This window comes from Thamnophis elegans, chromosome 9 (genome assembly GCF_009769535.1).
Source record: "Thamnophis elegans isolate rThaEle1 chromosome 9, rThaEle1.pri, whole genome shotgun sequence".
NCBI classification, from domain to species: Eukaryota; Metazoa; Chordata; class Lepidosauria; order Squamata; family Colubridae; genus Thamnophis; species Thamnophis elegans.
Window position 1 is genome coordinate 13,021,133 of NC_045549.1, and position 27,739 is coordinate 13,048,871.

Consider the following 27,739-nt stretch of genomic DNA (forward strand, 5'->3'; position numbering starts at 1 on the left):
AGACTTCTTCTTCTTAACAGAATGTTCCATACAAGCAATATTCTGTTTACCACTCTGGATATATAAAAGAATATCCCAATTCTCCTCAATGTGTACAGATAATATAATGTATTATTTATGAACCTAATCAATCTCTCTGGTTAGAACAGGACAGGACAGGACAGGACAGAATAACAGAGTTGGAAGGGACCTTGCAGGTTATTTACAAGGAAGAAATTAAATATATAGGTTCTTGTCTCAAGATATTTAACACCTAAAAATCTATCCAGGGAATGCTAAAGGAAAAGAATGTAAAACTGAAACTTGGGCTCATGTATTGGGTTAAGCTGTAATGACGTTTCTTTGGGTTGAGTCCAGTATATTGCATGAATTCAGGCCTTAAAACTAATAAACTATTGTACGAATGGTTTCTAATGTAGAAACCATTATCTTATTCACCAAACCATGATTAAGTAAATTGGCTTAGCACCAGGTCTGAAAGCAATTCTGAAGCACAGTAAAAGTAGGAAGCCTACAGTAGCCTAAGCATTGATGGACTTCAGTTCCCATTAGGCTCAGTCAACATGGTCAATGGTTCAACATTAATGAGGGATGAAATTCAACAAGACCTGGAAGGTCATATTTCTCCCTACTCCATAATTGTTTAAAATTTAAAACACTTATTTATAGTGTACAAAAAAATCATATTCGGTATTTTTAAGGCACTCTATGTATAATGTCATGCTGCTATACATGTACAGCCTAGTTCCTGAGCTGATTCATTCTATGGATTATCAGTACAATGAATCACAAATTAGCCAAATTGGACATGTTTGCAACACAGGTAGTCCTCAACTTACAATCACAAGCGAGCCCAAGATTTCCTAAGCAAAACAGTTGTTAAGTGCGTTTTGCCCCACTTTATGACCTTTGTCACAGTTGTTAAGTGAACCACTGCAGATTTTAAGTTAGTAACACGGTTGTTAAATGAATCGGGCTTCCCCATGGACTTGGCTTGTCAGAAGGTCGCAAAAGGTGATTATGTGAACCCGGAACACTGCAAGCGTCATAAATACGGGCCAGTTGACAAGCTCTCAAATTTTGATCACATTGCCACAGTCGTAATTGTGAAAAACAGTCATAGGTCACCACTGAAACTTCGAACGGTGACTAAACAAATGGTTTTAAGTTGAGGACCGCCTGTTTTGTCCTATTAGCTGACAAGCCAGAGTTTAAACCTGGGAAGCCACTGTTGTACTACCGAATAATAGGGTCTCCTCCAAAACTTAACTCTTATTTTTTCTTAGTTCAAATGGAACCAAAAGTCTGCATCATGTCAATGAGGAAAATAAGTCAGTGTTTCTCTTCCTAATATATTCTAATCTGGCTCTTGGACTTTGTACTTATTTCATTACTGAACAATTTGGCTCAACCATGCAAAAGGATTGATTTCCCTGATACAGCGTCTCCTGCTTTCACTTTGAAAGGAATAATATTCCACAATGATAGCATCACCAGTGCTAAATTGTACTGAGACATTGTCTATGGAGATTCTCAATCATCCAGGTCATGGTTGTCCCAAAGGTGCTTTTTCAAAAGGCAGCTGGATTTTCTTCGGGGGGGGGGGGGTGTTTCCTTCAAAATGTTCCCCTTTTCATCCCAATAAGTTCTTCAGTTCTGCCTTGTCTTGGGACACAATGGCTACATTGCACTTTTCAATTGCTGACCTAAATGGAACCCCAACAATCATAATCAGCCAGTACAATTTATAAGTATTTAGTAATGCCTTCTTTATCTGAATACTGGGTTAGAGATTTATAAATGTGATGTAAAAGCTACATGTGGGAGAGAATCCCTAATGCAAGAATGGTTTCAATTGAGATTACCAGACGGCACATAAACTTATTCACAATATGACGCCTGGGAAACCCCAAGGGTACTTTTCAAAAGGCAACTGGACTTTCCTCATTTTTTTTCCTTGAAAACATTTCACTTCTAATCCAAGAAGCTTCTTCTGTTCACACTGAATGGCAGAGAATGGAAGGATTTATATTCTTTGCAGTCATTAGGGAACTGGAGCTTAAAACATACGATGAACGGTTGCAGGAACTGGACATGGCTAGTCTAGTGAAGAGAAGGACCAGGGGAGACAGGATAGCAGTCTTCCAGTTTTTTAGAGGCTGCCACAGAGAGGAAGTGGGGGGGGGGTTCAAACTATTTTCCAAAGCACCTGAAGGCAAGATAAGGAATAATGGATGGAAATTGAACAAGGAGAGATTCAACCTAGAAATTTTCTGACATCCAGAACAATCAACCCATGGAATAGAAGTTGCCTTCAGAAGTTGTGGGAACTTCATCACTGGAAGCTTTCAAGAAGAGACTGGACTGCCATCTGTCAGAAATGGTGCAGGGCCTCCTACTTGGGCGGGGGATTGGACTAGATGACCTACAAGGTCCCTTCCAACTCTATTAATCTGTAAACTGGTCATTGGTACACTAAAATTCAGCCATTACCTCTGAGAGTCTTTGAAGCCACTTGGTGTGGAACCCTTTGGGATTGCTGAAAGGACTGTATTGTAGATGATCTTCACTAGACCACCTCACCATATGAGCAGTTTTCCACTCATGATCACAATTGGGACAGCAATTTTCATTGTAAAGCTACTCATCATTTGTTTTTTTTACCCAATTATACAACTATTTTTACCATGGTCATTAAATCCATAATATTATATGGATTATATGCTCATTATATGAGTCATGAGGTTGTTAAGAGACTCCAACCTCCCCAATTAATTTTGCTTGTTGAAAGTTGGCTGGGAAGATTGCAAATCCCAATCATGTGACCACAAGACAGCCGTCATAAATGCAAGCTTGTTTGCCAAATGGCTGAATTGCAATCATGTGATTACAGGGCTCATGCAACAGTCATAACTTTTAGGATGGGTCATAAGTCATTTTTACGAGGTCATCGTAACTTAGAACCGTTGTTAAGTAGTCATAAGTTGAGGAATACCCAACACTGCAGAATCTTCTTGGATGAGAAGCTAAACATTTTCAAAAGGAAAATAACCCCAAGAAAATCATTGCCTTTTAGAAAAAGCACTTTTAAGATAAAGCCTAAATTACTATTTAAGAAAGATGTTTTTTTTACTTGCTAACACATTCTAATGCATGTTTATTAACAAACAAGTTCCTCTATGATAAAATGGGATTTATTTCCTAATGAATGCAGGCCAAATTCATACATTGCATAAAACCATTGTAAAACTTGTTTGGTTTTGGTTAAGTATGTTTTATGGATCTAACTACAATTGTAAGCCAAATTTTATATTTTAGTGCATTCTGCCAAGTTGCTCACTGTAACAACAAACGACTACTAAACAAGCTGTAACTCACCATAGTAAGTGAATCAAATCACAGTATGACTTAGTTCCACTAAACCTGCCTAAATTTGTACTATAAACAGATATAGGAAATATTGTTCTGCACCTGTTAAGTGGTCTGTTTAGCTCCAGCACAAACTGCTATGAGCCCTTTTGCCTGATTCTAACAATGATCTATTTAATCCTTCAAACAAACAACATAACATTGTTGTTTTTTTCTTCCATACAATCATGTCGGATTCTCACAGACTGCCTAAACAAGTCACTGCATTTTTCTTGGAAAGATTTTTCAGAAGTGATTTGCCATTGCTTCTTTCGTAGAACTGAAAGTGACAAGCCCCAATGTGCAAAAAGACTTGTCAGTGTGGAGGATAGAATTCTTGCGAGAGATATATTACATTTGTATGCTTTCTTTCTTACTCCTATGATGGCTTCGCTGCTAAAATCCATAGCCCACTAGATGGCAGAAAAGAATTATAGCTTCAGTATCTCTCTGCTACCATCTAATGATCATCTAGATTATTGCAGCCCAGATGTGGCATCGCTATTCTTTCTGTATTCAGGGCATAATCTTTATTTTCAATTGCATTCTACAAAATATTTTGGTAGGTTCAGCTGAGCAGCTGAATTTCATTTCAGAATTCCATGGGAGAAGATCTGTCTTCTGATCATAATACCACACTGGCTGTTGCATTTGTTGTTCTGCACATCTATTATTCTGTGCTATTCTATGGTTGGAGCTCTTTCCAGTGCAGAATACTGAGTAGATGACCTCCGAGTGCCATTGCAACTCCATCATGGTTTGAAAGTATACAAACATTTCCGTAAGGTAGCAACCTCCCCTGCCAAAATGAAAGCCTTTGGTCTCCCCTCCCCCCCTACCTATCCAAGTGATTGACCCGTGCTAGGAAACCATTAAATAACAAGTTATAGATAAGCCAGCAAAACACACACTCATCCCCTCTGGGAGCCTTTCATAAACAGCCTTTCTCACTGAGCACACTCACACGCCTATAAACACATCCTCACAGACATCTCGAACAAGAGGAGGAAACAGTCGTTTTCCCAACAGTCAGCAGAGACAGCCGAGGGTGGCTTGTATTCCAATACAACATTATTTCCCCTTCCCTTATGATTCCAGCATTGTGCATGACAACAATAAACAAGAGGTTTTAGAGAAAAGATTGGATGCTCCAAAACGCTGGTTAAGAAAAAAGGAAAAAAACGGAAGAGGAGCCCATCCTGAAGAGGCAAAAAAGAGGGGGGGCATGTCCTAATTTAACAGCTCAGATCACACCATCTCAGTCATTCATTTCATAATAGGGAGAGGGGGAGGGATGGGAGAAGAGAAAGAAGTGCAAATATAATTTAGGGTTATCAGGTGTCCCTTGATTTCACTGGATGTCATATGATAAAGAAGGCATCGCTTGAAACACTCCCTAGCATTCCTTTGTTTTGAAATTTTAATCCCAGCAACATGGTGCACGTTGCTATCTTTTTTTGGGGGGGGGATGAAATATTACATGGAAGAAGCAAATGCTAAGGAAAAGAACTGCCAAATTCAAGTATGAATGGTGGCTTCTTCCTGCTACCCCCCCAGTAAATCAAGAATATTCTCCAAAGAGCTCTTGTTAAACCCTTAATTCTCAGGTTGGTTGTTCTCAACACAAGCCCTTTCTGTCTTCCCTATCAGTAATGCGCTCCCCCCTCCCGCATTTAATGGCCTTGTATAAGAAGAACAAAATCAACAATCCAGATCTGGTCTGCTCAGTTAAAAAAAAAAAAACCACAGAGAAATGAGGACAGTGAATATTACCCATACCCATATTCTCCACCCTATCCCCACTGCTTTCATATGAGATCCGTTCGTAAGGCACCAAGTCACCCAGAACAAGAGGAGAAGGTGGGGGGAAAAAACTGCATTGAAGAAATAGCCAGCCGATGCAGCAAAAGGAACCCATGTAAACAAGCCTATGGTTTCTTCGCGCGCCCCCCAACCTCCATCAATACAGTAATGGCTGGGATTATCAAAAGGGGGGGAGAAAGCAAAATCCATCATTAAAGACATTTACTGGCTTTTGACCTCTAAAATAAAAACAATTCCGTCCCGCATTGCAGGGGGGGGGGTTTGCTCTCCGAATATTTTTTTTGCCCTATTGCAATAGCTGGGCCAGGCAAAGACTATTTCTGTAGCGCTCATTGATTTCACTGCAGTCTTTAAATGTTTAGCGTCCCTTCGCAGCATGCGGCCAATCTACTTTCTTCTCCCTCCAGTTTTCTTTTTTTTTTAAATAAAGGGGGAGGAGATCCCTTCCCCTCTTCTCCTTCCAGCCCCCCCCCCCAAACAGCTGCGTTATGCAAGACCCGGCCTTTAAGCTTAAGAAATTACTTCCCCCACCAGCACTTCATATTTTCCTCCATCTTCACCTCCGGGAGCATCACCTTCTAGATAGGAAATCCATATCCCACCAACATAGTTCTAAAGCGATCCAGACTTCCAATTCTGGGTTTCTTTTATTATTTATTTATTTATTTATTTATTTTTCCCTCCTCCACCTGCAATCCTGCTGCTTAAGGAGTTGGGGGAGAAACAAGATGGATTAAAGAGAAAGGAAGGTTTCAGAAATGCCAGCGCGAAATATCCTTTAGGGGAAGGACGGAGGGGGGGGGAGGGAAAACAACAACAACAACCAGAAATCTGCGGCGATCCCATTCCAACAAGGATTCAAAATAAGAGACCTCTCTCTCTCTTTTTTTTTTTAAGGGAAAGAAGGAGGGAATCTTTTAAGGGAAAAGAAAAAGATCTTTTAAGGGGAAAAGTCTCTCCTGTTCAAAAGGAGAAAAGGATGGAGAAGAAGAAGCAGCAGCAGCACCACGGGACTTATATACTTCTATTATGGACTCCCCACTGTTTACATCCCTTACCCGCCACCAAGACAACCGCCGCAGGTTCAAAACAAGCTCCACGACCGCCTTTTAGGGGCGGGGGGGGGGCACCACCAACCCCCCCCCACTGAAATAACATGCAGATACTGACCCAAATCACAAGCTCAAAGATGTCTCTCTCTTTCGCGCGCTCTCTCTCTCTCTCTCCCCTTCCCAGGAGCGCAGCTACTGCCTTCCCACCTCCGACAGCAGTTTGTTCCATTCACTTGCCTCCCCCGGCCGCTCGCCCCGCTCGCTCACACACATACACACGCGCACCCTCACACTCCCCTCCCTCCCCTTTATTATTTTTAACAGCAATCAATATTCATTCTCCCTCCCTCCCTCCCTCCCTCCTCCTCCCCCCCCCGCCTCCTCGCCTTTGTGTGCGTGCCCGATACGCCGGCGGGCGGGGGGGGGGGATTTTGAGCTTGGCCGCGCGCCCGCCTCCCGCGCGCCCCTCACCTACCATCGCGCGCTCGCCTGGGCGCTGCGAGCGACCTTTCCTCTGGAGGAAGCTCTCTCTCTCACACACACACACTCACATACACACAACCGCCCCCTTCTCGCTCTCTCTCCCGCGACCCCACTTGGTCTTTGGGAACCCCATTCCCATCTGAGGGAAGGAACCGGCTGGGGGGTTTGAAGAGATGGAGAAGAGTTTGCGCTGGGAGGGAGGCGCCGGGCGGGTGATGGGCAGGTGGCAGCAGAGGCCACCTGGCTGGAGGTGATGGGTGAGCCCTGGGGGAGGAGGAGGAGGAGGAGGAGGAGGAGGAGGAGGAGGGAGGGAGGGAGGGGGGGGCGCGCGCCTTATAATAAAACCCCGCCGCGCAAAAGGAAAGGACGACGACGGGAAAGGGGAGAAGGTCTCAGTCCAGAAATGAGGAGGAAGAGGAAAAAAAAAGGGGGGAGACCTGAGGAAGATGTGCAGGGGGGGAGGGGGGACAACGGATGGGATTGTTCCTTGCTGAATCACCCTCTTTTCTTTTTTTTTTACTGGGGGGGGAAGAGTGCACCGGGCATCGCGATACCGGCTCTCTTGTGGAGATGCTACCAGAGGAGACAGGCGGAGGGCTTGAGGGGGAACTGGGCTGCCATGGCAACGGAAGGGAGCACACGTGACGTCAAAGCGGAGAGAGGTCTCGGGAGGAGGGCGAGCGCCTAATCCGCAGTTCGGGCTATTGTATCTCCTTGGTGGAATCAAGGGGAGGGAGGGAGGGAAGGGAGGGCGTGCAAGTGAGGCGGCCGCATCTGGAATAGCAGGGCCGCCTGAGCGTGGCAACCGGCAAAGGGACCCCGCAGCGGTGACCTCGGCGCGCGGGCACGAGCAGTAAGCGCGCCTGCGCGCCCTTGTGAGTTGTGACACGAAAGGTGGATGCGGCCTGATCAGGGTCTCCGCCACCCACCACACACACACACACCCGGCTTGGTCGAACGGACTTTGGCCTTGGAGACCTCAATGGCCTCTTTTGTCCTCTGCCACTTCTTCGCAGGTGGAATGGCGGGTAGCAAGAGTTGCCCTGAAAACTGGCAGGCCAGCTAAGCGTTTGCCCCAGTGGAGTAGCCTCCCTTTCTTTCCCTTGCCCCAAATAAAAGGAATCCCAGCGGCCTTTTTATTCCCCACCCCTCAGCTCTTTAGAGCTGTGATCACCTTGTCTTTTTATCTTGTCCTTTTATGTAGACTGAGAGCCCCAAAGACAAATTCCTTGTGTGTCCAATCAGACTTGGCCAATAAAGAATTCTATTCTATTCTACCTCTGCTCTTATTCCTTGCACCCTAAATGGGATTTATTTTATTTTATGTCTCCTCGTTTATAAAATTGCTTAGATGGGCTTCGGAGGACTGGCAGAAAACTACAGCCTTTGCTTCTTGGAGAAGGAAAGCGTAAGCTCAAACAGCAATTCTATCCAGGGATTTTCTGGCTTTTTCACACACACACACACACACACACACCCTCACCAAATCTCTTTCATCCAGTAGAATGGATGCAGAATAAGCATTAAGCCTTTGCTGAAACTCCCATTTCTCGTGCAAGCTGTTTACCACGGTCGGTCACCCCCCCCCCCCAAGCCAAAGCGTGTCACTCACTGATCAGTTTGGACAGCCCATGCGGAGAAAAATCCTTTGGTCTCTTTGTCTTTCAAGGATTGTCCGGTAAGCAGCATGCAAATCCCAAATTAATAAGTCTCAAGGGAACGGTCGTCTTCCACTGAACTTTTTTCACCATTGATTTAAGGCTTCTGCCCCATCATTCCTTCGTCAGACATATTGCACATGGAATTTACATATCCCTGCCAGTAAAAGGTATTTATTGTTTGGGATGCAGCAGTCAGCCATGACCTCCTCTAGAAACCAATTATCAACGGAGGTGGTGAGCTGTTCTTCACTGGATGTGCTCAAACGGAGATTGGACAGCTACTCTGGTTGGGGGGCGCCTTTAATTTAAATGCCTGTATTGTACAAGCTGTTGCACTCAATGGCCTACAATTAGCCTCTTCAAACTTTATGGGTCCTCTGGTTCTCACTTCCTGACCCACAACATTTTCGTCTGATGGTGTGTGTTTTTTTTTCTAGATCATTTGCGGCAAAAACCCAAAGAAGCCTCAGACTCAATGATTCTTTGATTCTCCTTCTGCAGAGATGAAGAAGAACATCAATGCAGTTGGTCATATCAACACAATATATAAAGCAATAGCAATAGCACTTAGACTTATATACCACTTTACAGTGCTTTACAGTCCTCTCTAAGCAGTGTACAGAGTCAGCATATTGCCCCCAACAATTCACACTCCCCCCCCATTTCATGACCTTTCCTGTCATACCTGTTAAATGGATCATTGCGGTTGTTAAGGTAGTAAACATGATTGTTAAGTGAAGCTGGCTTCCCCGTTGACTTTGCTTGTCTGTAAAAGGGGATCACATGATCCCCACGCACTGTAACCATCACAGCAATAGCAATAGCACTTAGACTTATATACTGCTTTACAGTGCTTTACTGCTCCTTGTTTTACCAACCTCAGAAGGATGGAAGGCTAAATCAACCTTGAGCCTGGTGAGATTTGAACTGCCAAATTGCAAGCACCTGGCAGGCAGAAAGTAGCCTGCAGTACTGAACTCTAACCACTGTGACACCAAGGCTCTTAAGGGAATCATCCGTGCCTTTGAAAGGGAGAATAGGTTCTTTATTTAGAGATTCTGCATGAGATTTCAGCAAGATCAAAGGTATCCTGTTTCTGACACTAGACAGGTTATTCTCATGTTTATAAGTAGGGATCAACACCACGGTGACTCTACAGCCAAAGGAACCAGCTCTCAGTCTAGTAGATGTCTTCTTGGCCTCAAGACAATTGGCCATCCCCATGATCTATCATTTGATGTCCATTTTTGATGGGACAGAACTGTGAGAAGCATCTACACATTCTATAGGCCAGTGATAGCTAACCTTTTTGTCCTCGCGTGCCGAAATCACATGAGCACGTGTGACAGCGGGTGTGTGTATGCCCACACCCATAATGTAATGCCCCCTGTCCCCTGGGCATGCACGCACGACACCTCCCTGAAGCCTCCTGGGACCAAAAATGTGGCACGGGGGAGAGGGGCTGCGTGGTAGAGACCCTAAAATTAGCTGGCCGGTGGGAGATGTGCATGGATGTGTAGAGGAGCTGAGCTGGGTGACGGGTCGCGTGCCCGCAGAGAGAGCTCCACATGTGTCATAGGTTCTCCATCACTGTTATAGGCATAGTTGGAGTCTACGAGTTTTTGTTTAAAATTAAGGAAATTCTGTCATGAGATCTTTTATTGCCATTGACCTTGAACTTCTCAATATGGGGAAAATGGGGGAATTGTGTGTGTGTTTTTTTTTAAATCAATCTAAGGAACACTGTTTTCAAGCTAGATTTAATGGCGAACATTTCCTTGTCAGAACTACAAGAAAATCATTTCGAAACACATTGATAAGTGGTCCTGAAAAGGGCAAGAGACAAGTCTATCTCTATTGCATTCTAACTCTGCTCACTGCCAGGACTTCGATCCTGACCGGCTCAAGGTTGACTCAGCCGTCCATCCTTCCGAGGGTGGATACAATGAGGACCCAGATTGCTGGCGGCAATATGCTGACTCTGTAAACCGCTTAGAGAGTGCAGTGAAGCAGTATATAAGCGTAAGTACAATTGCTATTGCAATTTGAAATGCAGACAAAAGGATGGCACAAACAACTTAGTTTTTCCTTCTTTCCATTTTTGAGCCTAAGATTGATGGGCAATGGAACAAACTAGCCATTATTACTAATATGGAAAGGAAACAGACAATTTATTGAAAAAATAGTCACAGTGCAGATCGTGTTTCTCCTGTTGTTCTTGATCTTTTTTTTATTTTTATTGATCTTGTCTATTCTATATTTGTGTTTCTTCTAGAGCAGGGGTCTCCAACCTTGGCAACGTTAAGACTTGTGGACTTCAACTCCCAGAATTCCTCAGCCATGCTTGGCTGAGGAATTCTGGGAGTTGAAGTCCACAAGTCTTAAAGTTGCCGAGGTTGGAGACCCCTGCTCTAGAGCCAGTTTGGTGTAATGGCTAAGGCACCAGGCTAGAAAGAGAGACAAGTCCTGTTTTAGCTATAAAACCAGCTGGGTGACTAGGCCAGTCACTCTCTTTATCCCAACTCATTTCACAGGGTTGTTGTTGCTGGGAAAATAGCATGAGGAAGGAGTATTGTGTGTGTTTGCCGTCTTGAGTTATTTTTTAAAAATAGTAAAGGTGGGAATATAAACAAACATGAGCCGCGGTGGCACAGTGGTTAGATTGCAGTACTGCAGGCTACTTCTGCTGACTGCTGGCTGCCTGCAATTTGGCAATTCAAATCTCACCAGGCTCAAGGTTGACTCAGCCTTCCATCCTTCCGAGATGGCTAAAATGAGGACTCAAACTGTTGGGGGCAACAAGCTGACTCTGTAAACCTCTTAGAGAGGGCAGTAAAAGTACTGTAAAGCAGTATATAAATCTAAATGCTATTGCTATTATAAAGATAGCATTATGAATAACCTGAGAATAAAGATATAACAATCAGCAATAACTGGTGATGAAATCACATTAGTCATTGCTAGAGCCTGACAGGATTATAATCAGTAACACAACATTTCAAAAGAAAACACTATTGCAACACATTTCACATATAATCAATAAACAATTAATAAAAAATATCATAATTAAAAGTTAGCAATAGTTTAGGTTCAATTAACAGCAAAATGATAAAAAGAATACCACCAAGAGACTTTGATTCAAAGAGAACCAGAATAAAATAGCCTTGTAAAAGTATTTCAAGATTACGAATAAATAATGTGTCATGTACATTACAGGGTGCCTGGCCATCAAAGATAAACACAATTTCTATAAATTAAACAACATATGGCCCTAGTAATTTTGTAAAGCAGTATTACAACATGCTTAAAGGGGGGGGGGATTGTATTTTTTTTTCCAATCAAGTTCTCACTTCAGGCACGCATGACCAGACTTAAATTAGCCTACTTCAGATACCTCATGCAAAGACCCAATTCTCTGAAAAAGATGGGAAGAAATGAATGAAAAGATGACCATCATGAAGATATGGTCAAGGTCAGTGGCAATGAGTATACCATTGGATGAGCTGAAGGGCCAGATTAGGGATTCATTGTTTTGGAGAAAATCCTATGTGGTCGCTAAGATTCAACACCAACTTGATGGCATATAATCAATTTTTCAATTGGGTTTCATCCAATGAAGTCATACCTTCCCACTCTATCTCCCTAATATATATTAAAACTCTGGATTCAATTTAGAATAACTTCTCCCTCTCTATCCACTACTCTAAACTAATCCTAGTTCCTGCTAGAATCCTGCCAGACCAATAAAAGTCATTAATGAGAAAGCATGGACACCTAATTAGGTCTTTTAAGGTTTTCTGAAAAGCCGGCCACGATCCCATTGCATCAAAGTTCCTCCCTCTTTCATCAACTCGGTAAGAAGGAAGGGCTTCCTTTCCTAATTTAAACATGCAAGCATATTTCTACAGATGAAGTAGAGTCCACCAGTAGTTTAGATCTATTCCATTTTAACTTTTAAAAAATGATATTCTAAATTTGGCTTTGAAATACACCTGGTGCAGTCTAGGGCCAGGATGGCGAACTTATGTCACCCATGCCACCGGTGCCACGCAGAGCCCTCTCTGCGGGCACACGAGCCATCACCCCAGCTCAGTTCCACCGCACATGGTGCGTCTCTCCCACCAGCCAACTGATTTTGGCGTCTCTGCCGCGCATGTGCAAGGGGTGGAGCGCATGAGGTAGATGAGTGTGTACGCGTGGAGGCTGCATGCACATGCACACAGGGTCACGAATGTGTGGGGGCCGGGGGCAGTGCGTCCTCCCCGGCCTGTTTTTGCTCCCAGAAGGCTGCAGGGAGGCCTAGTAGGCCCAAAATGGGATAAGGGGGGGGTGCAACCCCCCAATGGCCCGTTTTTGCTCCCATGAGGTTGAAGGGAGGCCTACTAGGCCCAAAACAGGACACGAGGAGGTGCAGCCCACTCACCTCCCCATGGCCTGTTTTTGCTCCCAGGAGGTTAAAGGGAGGCCTACTAGGCCCAAAACGGGACACGGGAGGGGGCCGCTTGCATTGCATTATGGAATGCGCTTTCGGCACGCGATGACAAAAAGGTTAGCCATCACTGGTTTTTGGGGTCACTAGTTCTCAGTGCTCTTTTTTTCCTTACATGAGGGGCTGTTTTGTACAGTAGAACACCTTCAAAGCACATCTTCAATAGCATCACTATGTAGCCTAATCTGAAAATGACTGATGCATAAACAACGGTGCCAACAATATCCAGAGCAGGCTAGTGAAATCTGAAGTTGTAGTCCATATCAGTATTAAGTCATGTGTAGAGCAGAGAAGCTTTATAATTCGATGAGTTCAAAGGTTCCCTGGCCACAAGGACACGTATATTTCTTCAATTAGCCTGTAGTCCAATGAGCACAATTAATATAAGACCCGAGGTGGCGCGGTGGTTAGAGTGCAGTACTGTAGGCTACTTCAGCTGACTGCTAGCTGCAGTTGGGCAGTTCAAATCTCACCACTCAAGGTTGACTCAGCCTTCCGTTTGGGATGTCCTGTTTAATTTCTTCTTAACTTTTGTATTATATTATATGTTTCTTTTAATGTTGTATGCCGCCCTGAGTCCTTGGGAGAAGGGTGGCATATAAATCGAATAAACCTAAACCTAAACCTTCTGAGATGGGTAAAATGAGGACCCAGATCATCGGGGGCGGGGGGAAATATGCTGACTCTGAAAAATGCTTAGAGAGGCCGCAAAAGCACTATGAAGTCTAAGTGTTATTGCTATTGCTAAAACCTGGACCTTGTGGGAAGCATAAACTCATCCAAGACTAGCAAAGTTCACAATCTGGAGCAGGTATACTTTTGCAAATGGAAACTGCACTTACTGTACAAGCTTGCAGCCTGCAGAAGATATGATGGTGATGGGATTAGAATGGAAAGCGACAAACATTTTCAACCCTTTTTTTTTTTAAATCGAAATAATTTAAAGTTTCTTCAAGGTGGAATGTGTCTCTTTTAGCCTGTTATTTCGTTCATTTTTAAATGACTAAAATCCAGTGACGTTTTGCTGAATTTCATTGGTATTTCATTCATTCATTGAATTTCATTTTTAAAGCTCCAGAGCTTTAAAAAAATAGGGTTGGAGTCAGGGGTGGGCTGCTGTGGGTTCGCCCAGGTTCGGGAGAACCCATAGCTAACGTTATGGCCAATTCAGAAAACCCCCAAATCCCACCCCTGTATGGCCCTGCCCCCCCGCCCCATACCTCTCAGGAGTCTCCACGTGGCCTGTTTTGGATGCAATGCAGAGGCTTGGGGAGAGGGAAAATTGGGCCTTCTGGAAGTTCTGGAAGGCCGGAAATGGATCCATTTCCTGCCTCCAGAGGGTCTCCGGAACCCAGAGCTTCCTGGAGGCTCAAGGAAAGCCTCTGGAGCCTGGGGAAGGTGAAAACATCCCCCCCCCATGCCATGGTGCATGAGGCCAACTAGGCCATGCCCACCATAGCCACGCCCACCCAGCAACCGGGCAGAGAACCTGTTGCTGAAATTTTTGAAGCAAACTCCTGGTTGGAGTCCATAGGTAGCCACTGGTTATCTAATCTTCTTCTACAACATTTGACATCCTAAACTGTGACACCTCCATTTTATTTGGATTGGCCTCCACCATCCCAAATTCACATGGAGAAGAACACACATTCACCTAAAAGGATTTTTGACACTTTCCACCGATGTGCAGAAATCAGTGTGTTAATGCCAGGAGTTGATTGTCAGAGTTGTGCAGAGCGCGTGGGGTCCCGTTCATCCTTCCTCCAAATGTCAACTGCGTACCTGGCCCAGGATTTTTTTGTGTTTGCCAAATAATAGCCACTCAAGGTCCTCCTATTGAAAACTCTGAAATAAATAGAAGAAACCAAATTGCCCTATTGTTGGCCAGTGAGGTTGGATGCCTCTGTCCAGTTATGCAGCTCAATGGATTATATTTGCAAGCTCACTTATAAGCCATGAAAGAAAGAAAGAAAAAATCCTTAGGAGAGGACAAAGCCAATGTTCTTTCAAAGTGGTAGCAAAAGGTCCCAAAAGTAATTACAGTATTTGTCTTCTGAACAAACAAGCTAAGAGAAAATTGCATCTTCCCAGTAGCTGTCTTTTATGATAAAGGAATTTGTGTTCCATGCAGACCTTATCTGCATTGAGTTCCTACACAGTTTGTTTTATTCAGTTTCTTATTGTAAGTAATAAGGTGACCATACATCCTAAGAAAGAAACTTGGAACTGCCTCATTTATGGTGCATATTTATACAATAAAGGCTGCCTCTAAATTTCTTTGTAAATTTTAAAGAGTAGAGACTCATAATAGACATTATTAGAGAAAAGACAATCCATAACGAAGAGCAACAAAGAGGATTAGGGGACTGGAGACTAAAACATATGAAGAACGGTTGCAGGAACTGGGTATGTCTAGTTCACGGGGAGTCAACCTTTTTATACCTACCGCCCACTTTTATATCTCTGTTAGTAGTAAAATTTTCTAACCGCCCACCAGTTCCACAGTAATGGTGATTTAAAAAGTAGGGAAGTAACTTTACTTTATAAAATTTATAAAGCAGAGTTACAGCAAACCCCTACCGCCCACCATGAAAGCTGGAACACCCACTAGTGGGCGGTAGGGACCAGGTTGACTACCACTGGTCTAGTTTAATGAAAAGAAGGACTAGGGGAGACATGATAGCAGTGTCCCAATATCTCAGGGGCTGCTAGAAAGAAGAGAGAGTCAAACTATTCTCCAAAGCACCCAAGGGTAGAACAAGAAGCAATGGGTGGAAACTAATCAAGGAGAGAAGCAACTTAGAACGGAGGAGAAATTTCCTGACAGTGAGAACAATTAATCAGTGGAACAGCTTGTCTCCAGAAGTCGTGAATGCCCCAACACTGAAAGTCTTTAAGAAGATGTTGAATAACCATTTGTCTGAAATGGTTATAGGGTTTCCTCCCTAGGCAGGGGGTTGGGCTAGAAGAGATCCCTTCCAACTCTGTTATTCTATTTATACATGTCTATTCTACGAGTAGGAACGTGGTGGATCAGTGGCTAAGACACTGAGCTTGTCTATCAGAAATGCCGGCAGTTCAAATCCCTAGTGCCATGTCCCAGCTTCTGCCAACCTAGCAGTTCGAAAGCACATAAAAAATGCAAGTAGAAAAATAGGGACCACCTTTGGTGGGAAAGCAATAGCATTATTCTATTCTATTCTAACCACACCCCCTAGGATAAATAAATATATAACCTGCTTTTCTTTGTTTAGCTACAAGTACTAACATACTAATTAATCCCTACAGAACAAAACAGAAACAATCAAAGCAAACTACTAACAAGTTTCACTACTGTTTTAGAGGGCCTGCCTTTAACCATGAGAATAATAATTTGGAGCTACAGGTAGTCCTTGAGTTATAATAGTTCATTTAAGTGACCATTCAAAGTTACAACAGTACCGAAAAAGTGACTTATGACCATTGCAGCATCCCCGGGGTCACATGATCAAAATTGAAATGCTCAGCAAATGGTTCATACTTATGACAGTTACACTGAGCTGTGGTGGCGCAGTGGTTAGAGTGCAGTACTGCAGGCTACTTCTGCTGGCTGGTTGCAATTTGGCAGTTCAAATCTCACCAGGCTCAAGGTTTACTTAGCTTTCCGAGTTGGATAAAATGAGGACCCAAATTGTTGGGGGCAATAGGCTGACTCTGTAAACCGCTTAGAGAGGGCTGTAAAAGCACTGTAAAGCGGTATATAAGTCTAAGTGCTATTGCTATGACGGTTACAATGACCGGGATCACGTGATCACCTTTTGCAGACAAGCAAAGACAATGGGGAAACCAGCTTCACTTAACAACCGCATTACTAATTTAACAACAGCAATGATCCACTTAACAGGTGTGGCAGGAAAGGTCATAAAATGGGGGGGGGGGAGTGTACCTAGGCTAGGTATCTCGCCTAGCAACATGAATTTTGGGTCAATTCTGATTGTGAGTCAAGGACCACCTACATATTCCATTGGAATTAGTAATGTTCTGACTTTGTCAATGCAGTTTATAAAAACACACTGACATTTAATGAAATATCCTCAGCCTTCTAAAATACAATGTTTCATTTTTAATTGGAAATGTGTGCAGCCTTGCAACAAAATATTATTGGGTTGAAATAATACTTTTTGGAAGAAAAGGGATAAATTAATCCACTCTTCAGTTTGATTTCATTCATCCATCAACTCCCTTTGGTAATCAGTTCTACAAACAGGAATAGAAGTTAAAAGCCATGTTAACATCTTATACATTTGCAAGAAAAAAGGTAGCAGAAGGGGGGGACGACTTGGCACTTGCAGATGATGTCATCACTTACACTGTATTTGGGGGGGTATAAGCTTACATTGGTCAATAAATCATTGGTTTGTTAATAATAAGTTATTAAAATAGAAAACAGGGAGATAGAAAATAACCTTTTGAGATATATATATATATATACACACAGACATACATAAATATACATCACATATAATATTGTATGTATCTATGTATCTTTATATCTATGTATATGTATATCTATATGTATATCAGGGTTCCACCACAAATGCGCGCACAACAAAAGCGTGCCTGATTAAATCGCGGTGACTAAAGCGCGGTGACAAAACCGTGCGACGAATGAGCGACTAATTAGCCCTAAAGCGCGCCGACAAAAGCGCGCCGACAGAAGCGCGCTGTAACGGAACCCTAAACCTAACCCTAAACCTAACCCTAAACCTAACCCTAAACCTAACCCTAAACCTTACCTTAAAGTAAATCGTGCTTCTGTCGGCACGCTGTTGTCGGCGCGCTTTTGACATCGCGGTTTTAGCGCCGCGGTGTTGTCGGCGCACTTATGACGTTCGCGCTTTTGTCGGGTCACGGTATATCAGCGGTGGGATTCAAATTTTTTTTACTGCTGGTTCTGTGGGCTGGCTTGGTGGATGTGGCATGGCTTGGTGGGCATGACAGGGGTAGGATACTGCAAAATCCCCATTACTTCCCAATCATTTGGGACTTGGGAGGCAGAGAATAAAAGGGGGCGGGGCCAGTCACAGGTGGTATTTACTGGTTCTCCGAACTACTCAAAATTTCCACTACCGGTTCTCCAGAACTGGTCAGAACCTGCTGAATACCACCTCTGATGTATATGTATATGAGTGTATGTTTGTGTGTGTGTGTGTGTGTGTGTGTGTGTGTCAGTGAAGGGTTGCAGGTGGTACGCCCCGATACCGGCATACCAGAGCCTGCCCGGAGTACTGGGTACCGTTCTGGTATGGTGCTCCGGAGGGCCCACCCACCCGCCCGAGCTCCTTACTGGTCTTTTAAGTCTTCAACGCTTACGTGCACCCCGTGTACAGCACCTGTGCGATGCTCCGCTGAGCAGCTGGAGTGGCGTGGAGGCTCATGGAGGCGCTAAAGACGCATGCGCGCGCTGCTCGCATCTATGTGGACGCCACCAAACCCGTTCCAAGCATATCAGTTGAAACAGGATCCGGAACCCACCACTGGTGTCTTTGTGTGTGTGTGTGTGTGTGTGTGTGTGTGTGTGTGTGTACGTACGCGCACATACACATACACACACACAAACAAACATGTGTACACAAACATCATCTTCAAATACATATAGAACTTTTGAGTAAGTCTTAACTCCTGACAATTGCCTGCACAAGGTCTTGGCAAGGTTTTTTGGAAGTGGGTTGCCTCCTTCACCCCAAAGATGCACTCCTAGTATCATTGGCCCATGATCACCCAGCTGGCTTCAGGCCTAAAATGGAACTAGAATTCCCAGTCTCCCAGTCTCTAGCATGATAGGTTAACCATTACACCAAACTGGTGCTCTATTCTATGTCGCCAACCTGTTCTCTATTTAAACAATTTCATAAATCCACAGAGCCCTAAAGTCTTAAGAGAACGGCTACCAAATAAGACATATATCAAGTCTATGTTGGCTGAGGATGATGGGAGTTCTACTCCAACCATTTAAAGGACACCACACTGGGAATTTTCTTACATGCAATAGCTATATTTCCCATTGTGTTGGAAATGCGGAAGAAGGGATGGCACATTCTACCATATTTGGTGGTCTTGTACTGAGGCCACGAAATACTGAAGAAGGATTCAAAAATGGCTAAAAGAGGTTACTGGGGCAAGCATGGAATGGAAACCCGAGAATTTTTTACTAAGCATAAAACCAGAAAACATGAGTAAATCTATATGGCATTTGAGCCTACATATAATTGTGGCCGCAAGAATAACCTATGCACAATTTTGGAAATCTACTACCATACCATCGGAAGATGCCCTAATTAAAAAGATTTATGAATGTGCAGAAATGGACAGAATGACGGGTTGGCTGAGGGACAAAGGAGAAACGGAACATTATCTTAGCTGGAACCTATGGTATATGTGTGTTGTCATATAACTCCTTGTGTAGGTATGGCGGTCACCCATGGCCCAGTGCATAACAGGGCATGCGCAGCCACGCTGAACCACACAGGAAAAAACAAACTCCTAAAAGACATAACATCCTGATAGTTCACTCTAGATGTGCCTTACCCAACGACGCCCAGGATTTGACCATATATAGACAGAACTTCCCTGAGCAGTAGATTAGCAATTGTAGTTTGACAGGCTGTCTTAAATCACATGCTGATTGCTCCTCCTGCCTTTGTCCTATCTCAATAAAAGGGGCTCCCAGACCCCAATCTGGGTCGCTCCATCCCGAGAAAGCTCGTGTCCGTGTCTTTTCTCAACATTGGCCTCATGGGCGAACCACGGGTACATCACATATGTGGGCGACAAGGAGAACAGCAGGAATTTAAAATGGGGAAAGTTAAATAGCAGTTGTTAACAATGGGAACTAAAAGGGAACATGGGTATTGTAATAGATCCCTGAACTTTGTAATGAGAAGATGCTGCTTAGAGACTAAACAATGAGGAAGGGAAAAAAAAGTTGGGCTGTGAATGACTGTCACCGCGGAGGGGGGAGGGGGGGTTATATGTTTAAAATTGTATTTGTATTTGTATGTCTTATTCTTTAAAAAATGTATAACCAATAAAGACTATTTTTTTTTTAAAGCTATATTTCGTCCCACATATATGGTTTTCAAAATTATGGTGGCCAGAGTCAATGGCTTTGTGAAGTAAATGCGTTATGAATTCTGGAAAGCTTAATGTGCAGGGAAAAAAATAAGATAAAAATGAGAAGATAACGAAGAATGAAAGAATTGGCATTGAAGAAGTCATCCCTTTTTATCCACTGTTCAGAAATTATTCACATGTTATTAAAGGGTAATGAAGCAAATAAAAAATTAATTTAGTCTGATAAAGATATGCAAAATATATTTTAAATGAAGAAACTGAAGATGAAATCTGGTTCTCTTTTTCCTCTGAAGGAAATGCGTGGAATTGGAAGGGGCAATTCCCTCTAGTTCTTAATTCTTCTGAAGTTTTGTTGGATGAAATGTCCTTCTGGGTTCGGCTCCAAGTGGGGAAAAACACACTGGAAACATGGAGGCTGCTTGGAAAGATGGTTTAATGGTGGACAGGATCACATGGCTTGAGCTCCTGAACAGAAATGGGGTGTGTGTGTCACATGCTTCCAGATGTTGGGTGGAGAAGAAAAAAGAGAGACGAAGGGGCTTGCTGGGTTTTTATATTCTGTTCGGCCCCACCTCTCTGTTTCCTGTTCCCGTGTAAGAAATGTATTCTGACTGGTTGTCAGACTCCCATGGGGCCATGCAGGGGCAACTCTCTAGGCTGTGTTTTGAGTCCAAGTTTGATTGAGTTTCCTGGCGTCATGTGGTGAGTTTCTGTGGAAGACGAATCCTACCTTTGTTATGTAAAGTAGACTAGCCCAGGCCCTAATGGCTCATTCACAAAAGGGGGGCAGGCAGGAAGCTGCAGGGAGCTACTCTGTCTTTAAAAACATCTTTCTCCCTTTTCACATCCAGGGAAATATAATATTCTGCCTTCTTAATATTTCCCAGGATATTTCCGTTTTCTAGCAGAGGGGTGGGTTTAAACTTCCTACAGTTTCACAAAACTAGGGACTTTCTGGAGGAGCTTCCTGGAGCATAGATTATTTTTATTTGGGGAGGGGAATGCAGGCAGGGAACAAGAATGTTAAAAGTTCCTCTACAAGAGCCCACTTAAGTGCACCTGGTATTTTGACCTTGATAGTCCACCCACTGTTTACCCTTACATAAACCCACTAAGAGGTTCAATCCTATGTACATTTACACAGATATAAACTCTGTCCAAATATTTGAATAAATATGCACAGCGCTGGTTACACTTGCGTGCGGATATCTTCTGTGATCCTAGTTATCTTTGTAAACACCGAGTGTGATCGGGATCAAATTAAGATTTGAAAGGAGCACTTGAGCAACTTACCTGATCTACATTTTCTTCCACCTCCCTTGTCGTCTCAGGAATAAGAACAAAGCCAATTAAGATATGATCAGGCAAACATAAGCAATGCCCACCTTTAACTCTGTAAGCAGTTCATGATTGAATTGTCTATTTTTAGCTCTGAACAGGGTATAACAAAGGTATAACCTTAACAGTGGCATGAATCTACTTGGTGGACTGTGGTACTATCAACAGTGCATTCAGAAGGAGACTAAAATGATTTTTGAGGTCACTTCTAACCAGAGGTGGATTCCTACCAGTTCGCACCAGTTCGGTAGAACCGGTTTGTCAAATCTACCGAACCGGTTAGAAAAGGTTCCACCAGTGGACCTGGAAAGCAGGCCACATCTACAGAAGAGGTTCCAAAAAATTTTGAAACCCACCACTGACAGACAGACAGACACACACACACACACAGGCTCACACAGAGAGAAAGAGAAAGAGAAAGAAAGGAAGAAAGAAAAAAAGAAAAAAAGAAAAAAAGAAAAAAGAAAGAAAAAGTGAGAGATGAAAGAAAAAAAGGAAAAGGGGACAGAGAGACAAAAGGAAGGAAAGAGAGAGAGAGAAAGAGAGAGAGAGAGAGAGAGAGAGAAAGAAAGAAAGAAAGAAAGAAAGAAAGAAAGAAAGAAAGAAAGAAAGAAGAAAGAAAGAAAACACATGGCTGGCAAGCCACTCCTACCAGGTCACATGGTCGGCAAGCCACTCCCACAAAGGAGGCCACATCCACAGAGTAGGTTCGAAAAATTTTTGAAACCCACCACTGCTTCTAATTCTATAATTCTTTGGTCCTGGTATCTAAATCTTTATCCTTTCTGGATGAATTAAGGAATACTCATACAATAATTATTCAGGACTACAAAAACCTTAGCAGGCTCTGCTAAGACTCTAAACCAGAGGTAGGAGTTCTGACCCAAACTTCCTCAACAAGCAAGAAGTGGGGTCGTGGTCCTGGCAAAACCCCTTTTATTTACACAACTTTCATTCACAGTCCACAATGCTTAGCAAACAGTCTTTCCAAGGAATGTTTATCAACACGAACCTTATCTCATTTGGAGAGCTGCCAAACTACGAGTTCGAAATGCAGGGCAAGACAAAACGTGGCACAGAGTCTCTTATAGTTACAAACAGAATTTTTCTCGCTTGACACGACCCAATGAAGTTATTGTTTCCTGCAAAAGCTCACTCCCTGTTTGCTCCTCTTTTGTTTCCTATGGAAGGGCCCAATCACCTCCAAGGTGTGGCTTTACTCTTAAGTCGACCCTGCTTTCTTAGTTGTTCTTGTCTTCTGGCAGCTCTGCGCAATGTGCACACTGGGAACAGGCTCCATCTGTTCCTCTGCCTTGCTGCTGTCTAGTTCCGTTTCTGCCTCTGACGCACAGCCGGCATCTGAGCTTTCCTCAGCCCTCAGAACTGGCCCCTGTTCAGTGGTGGGTTCCGGATCCCGTTGCAACTGGTACTTACCGCCTGTGATGCTCCAGCTGCTCAGCACAGTGTTGTGCAGGCGCCGTATGCTCCATGCGCATGCACGAAAGCCCCGATCGGCTTCAATAGTGGCAAGAAGAGCGGGTGGGCCCTCCGGAGCACTGTACCAGAATGGTACCTGGTGCTCCCAGCAGGCACCGGTACGCCCGTACTGGGGCATACCGGTCGTATCCCACCACTGCCCAACCTCCTCACTGTCCAATTCTGCTACCAGCTCCAGCAGGCCACAACAGTAGGGAAGTGTGGCCCCTTTATGGCTTGTGGACTTCAATTCCCAGAATTCTTGAACCAGCCATACTGGCTTAGGAATTCTGGGAGTTGAAGTCCGCAAGTAAGTCATAAAGAGTCCATAGCTCCCCACCTCTGCCCTGAATAGGTACCTTCTTACTCGGAGCTATAAAATAGAAGACAAAACCTAGGATGGGGAAAGGGTGGGGAAGCCTTCACATATAAATTCATAATTCACACATTCATAACACATTTTCAGACTTGGGGAGGAGAGGTTTAGACTTATATTGTGTGAACCCAACTAATTGTTTAATAAAGAAATCAAGGTTAAAACCTGATACGCATAGAGCAGGGGTATCAAACTTGATTTCATCGAGAGTCGCATCAGGGTTGTGTTTCACCTCGGGGCGGGGGAGCATGGCCCGGGTGGGTGTGGCCAACTCAACATCACTCATGTCAGGGGGCACCTGTGGTGTCTCCAGTGGAGGAAGGCGAGACCAGGGAGAGCGCTAAACCCTTGTCCTCCAGAGGAGCCTCACTCTCAGGCCACGCAGAGAACCCCCAGACAGTGGTACAGGCTGTCCATTGCCCTAGGCAGGAGAGGGCAAGTGCCCAGCCCAGCTCTGGAACTCCCAGGGGACTGGGACCCCACAGCCCACCCCAGCCCCGCTTCCCTGAGGAGGTACCCAGTTGCGCTTACCTCCTCCACGAGGCAGCTGTTGCTGTTCTTGTTCTCCTTGGCCAGGTTGCTCATGGTGTGTGCAGGAGGGCAAAGTGTGTCAGGCAGAAGGAGGGCCACTCCCTCTCCATGTCAGGAGACCCGGCTTTGTAACCAAAGCATTCTCAGCAATAGGGTGAGAGGCCACCACTTACTTACTTACTTCTGTCACCTTCCTTTTGACACATCCCTTCCTTACTTTTCTTCTTTTTCCTTCCCTCTTCGTTCTCCTTTCTTCTTCCTTCTTTTTCCTTCCTTGCTCTCTTCCCATCCTTCCTTCTTTTTCTCTGTCTTTTCTCTTTCCCTTTCTCCTCTCCTGTCCCTTCTTGGATGCTCAAATGCAAAAGGAGAAACATTTAGCAATAGCAATAGCAATTAGACTGATATACCGCTTCATAGGGCTTTCAGCCCTCTCTAAGCGGTTTACAGAGTCAGCATATTGCCCCCACAGTCTGGGTCCTCATTTTACCCACCTCGGAAGGGTGGAAGGCTGAGTCAACCCTGAGCCGGTGAGATTTGAACAGCCGAACTGCTGAACTGCAGTCAGCCTGCAGTACTACATTTAACCACTGCGCCACCTCGGCTCTAGGTGGCAATAGCAATAGCAGTAGACTTATATACCGCTTCATAGGCCTTTCAGGCCTCTCTAAGCGGTTTACAGAGAGTCAGCATATTGCCCCCAACAATCTGGGTCCTCATTTTACCCACCTCGGAAGGATGGAAGGCTGAGTCAACCCTGAGCCGGTGAGATTTGAACCGCTGACCTGCTGATCTAGCAGTAGCCTGCAGTGCTGCATTTAACCACTGCGCCACCTTGGCTCTTGGCGCAGTGGTTAAATGTCTCCTTTTGAGGGGGGGTTGTTTGTTTTGATAGCCCTTTGCCAGTGAAAGCGGAACCCGGGGGGGACTGCCCACGGTGCCCTCGGACCTCATTTTTCGTTGCAATGGCATCCTGCAGCCCTCTGCCAAGGAAAATGGAGCTCAGGGGCGCATGCGGGGTTCCCTGGCCCCCATTTCCACTGGCAGAGGGTAGCAAAACAAATTAAAAGCAAAACAAAACAAAAGGAGAAATGTTTCCCCTTTTGCATTTGAGCATCCAAGAAGGTACAAGAAAGGAGAAAGGCAGTGAGTTTTCTAGTGAGTTATCTAGTGAATTTTCCCAGTCAAGATGGGTATGAACTTGGGCATGCTGGCTGGGGAATTCTGATAGTTGACGTCCATTCATGTTAAAATTGTCACGGTTGAGTGTGAAAAATTCTTCTTATATATAGCAACACAGAGCAAATGAAGAGTACAGTCACCATGTATTTTACTGCTCAACTATTTAATTGTAACAGGAAACAGGAAACTCTACTTAGTACAAAAGAACATAGGGTATATACTATAGATCCAAACTTGTAAACACTGCCATCTATTGACTGAATACCACTGTAGCACTACTGTACTGTAGGAATGTATACAAAATACATTCCAACTTATATTCCAACTTTGAGAAACACCATTTGGCAGTCATTCCTCCTGGATTTTAAGTAATCTGAAAAATTTAATCACATTGCTCTCTCAGTTTCCTATTTTTCTTCTAGAACAGGCAATGGTGTCCCTTATTACACAGAAGAGAGCTCTGCAACAGATTAGTTCTGCATCACACCTGCTACTTGTGTCAGTAGAAATTACAGGCAGGTTGGAAATGGTAATATTTTTTCCAACTTCATGTCAGATTAGCACAGAACCATATGCTGATATTGATTCTGGCAGGAATCAGTGCTCAGATGATGTATGACTCTATGCAAAAATTGACCTTATTTGGAAAGGCGCTTCGCTTCCTACAACATTACACTCCGAGGTTTTGAATGAAATTTGCTCTCCAAAGAAGAAAATGATGACTTGATCACATTGTTCTGTAGTAATACAAAATCCATATCATTAGAATTTAGTTCCTAATGATTACACTGCAGTTCTTTAGGCGTAGCAGACCTAACATAACAGGGAGGCAACTGGGAACAATTTGCTTGTTGGATTTTAGGCTCCAAATTGAAATAAGTGATGATGGGCAGAAATAGTTTAGCAAGCAGAAAATACAATAAGTCAGAGGTAATGGGGAGGGGGAGAGAGGGGGGAAGGAGGGAGAGAGAGGGAGGGAAACAGTAAAAACATTTAATTGGCACTGCAAATAATCTCCTTCCAATTTGATGAAGCCCATCAAGACAAAGGTTACTGCCAATCAGATTATCCTCCCAGTTCCAACCGTATTTATGTTTAGGTGAACCCCAAATACAGAATTGTAAAAAATAGGATCTTCAATGTCAAATCTTCAAAGAGGTCGATTAATTTTGACAGGAAGCACATTTATTTTGGCCCATGTGGAATGCCATGCCTGCCATTTACCTTTTCAACTTTGCACTTGAAGGTTCGGAAACTTTATATGGTACAATGTTCCGTGGCACGACAAAACCGCGGTCCACTAAAGCGCGCCCGATTAAAGCGCGTCGCTGACGTCATCAGCAGTGCGACAACAGCGACCGCGGAGAAAAAAGGGCGCTTTAAAAAGCGCTTTGAAAGCAAGCCGATTCACGTTAAGGTAAGGGTTAGGTTTAGGGTTAGGGTTAGGGTTAGGGTTAGGGTTAGGTTAAGGCTTAGGGTTAGGGTTAGGTTAAGCGTTAGGGTTAGGTTTAGGGTTAGGTTAAGGGTTAGCGTTAGGTTTAGGTTTAGGGTTAGGGTTAGGGTTAGGTTTAGGGTTAGGTTAAGGGTTAGGTTTAGGGTTAGGGTTAGGTTTCGGGGGGTTAGGTTTAGGTTTAGGGGTTAATTTTAGCTTTAGCGCTCACAGCGTGCTTTTTTCATCGCGCTGTGATGACGTCAGGTACACGGTTTCATCGAGCGCGCTTTAGTCGACCGCGGTTTTGTGGTGGAACCCAATGTTCTCCGCGGATACCTTTTTTTTTTAAATTGTACTTTGAAAGGATGACTTCTTCCACTATGGTCTTTGAAAGTTTGGTAAAATTGATCTGGTGCTTCTACACCAGCCCACCCATAGTCAGCAATAGAAAAAAAATGAAGGAGACATTGGGATTTTATTCTTGGTGGTTTTTTTTTTTTTTTTAATGCAGCGCCGTTTGCTAGTGACAGTTTTAGTAAATTGATATGCAGAGTGTTTTCAGATAGGGAAATAACTAAAAGATATAAATCTGATGGAAAAAGCAAAACAACTTATATTTGCATGGGAAAAGAAACATGTGTGCCATCCAGTGGTGGGTTGCAGGCCGTACGCCCCGGTTCGGGCGTACCAGAGCCTGCCTGGAGCACCGGATACCGTTCCAGTACAGTGCTCCGGAGGGCCCACCCGCCTGCCCGAGCTCCTTACCGGTCTTTTAAGTCTTCGGCGGTTCTGCGCACGGCATGTACAGCACCTGCACGATGCTCCGCTGAGCAGCTGGAGCATCGCGGAGGCTCGCAGAGCCGCTAAGATGCATGAGCGCTCTGCGCATGTGTGCACAAACGCTGCACACATCCATGTGGATGCCGCCGGGCCCGTTCCAACAGTACCAGTTGGAACAGGATCCGGAACCCTCCACTGGTGCCATCCCAAAGGACTGAGCACATATTTCTGGTATTTTTTTTAAAAAAAATACTGTTTTCTTTCTAGATAGAGGTAGCAATTTGATAAACGCAGCATCCAAAAAAATCCTTGATTTATGACTTTAATTGAGTCTGGCAATTATGGCTGTAATTTGTGACAGCATGTGACCAACCCGATTTTATGACCATTTTTGCTAGTTTGGCTTTTTTGTTTATTAGGCAAATGTGATAATCATAAAGCAAATGCCATTATCATTAAGCAAAAATATTGCTTGCTCTGGACCAATTTTTATCCCAAACGGGAAGGCAATGCTGGTTTCTGGAAAAATAAACCATCATAAATTATGTCACAGGACCATAGTACACTGCAAGTGACTATTAATACAGTCCAGTTGCT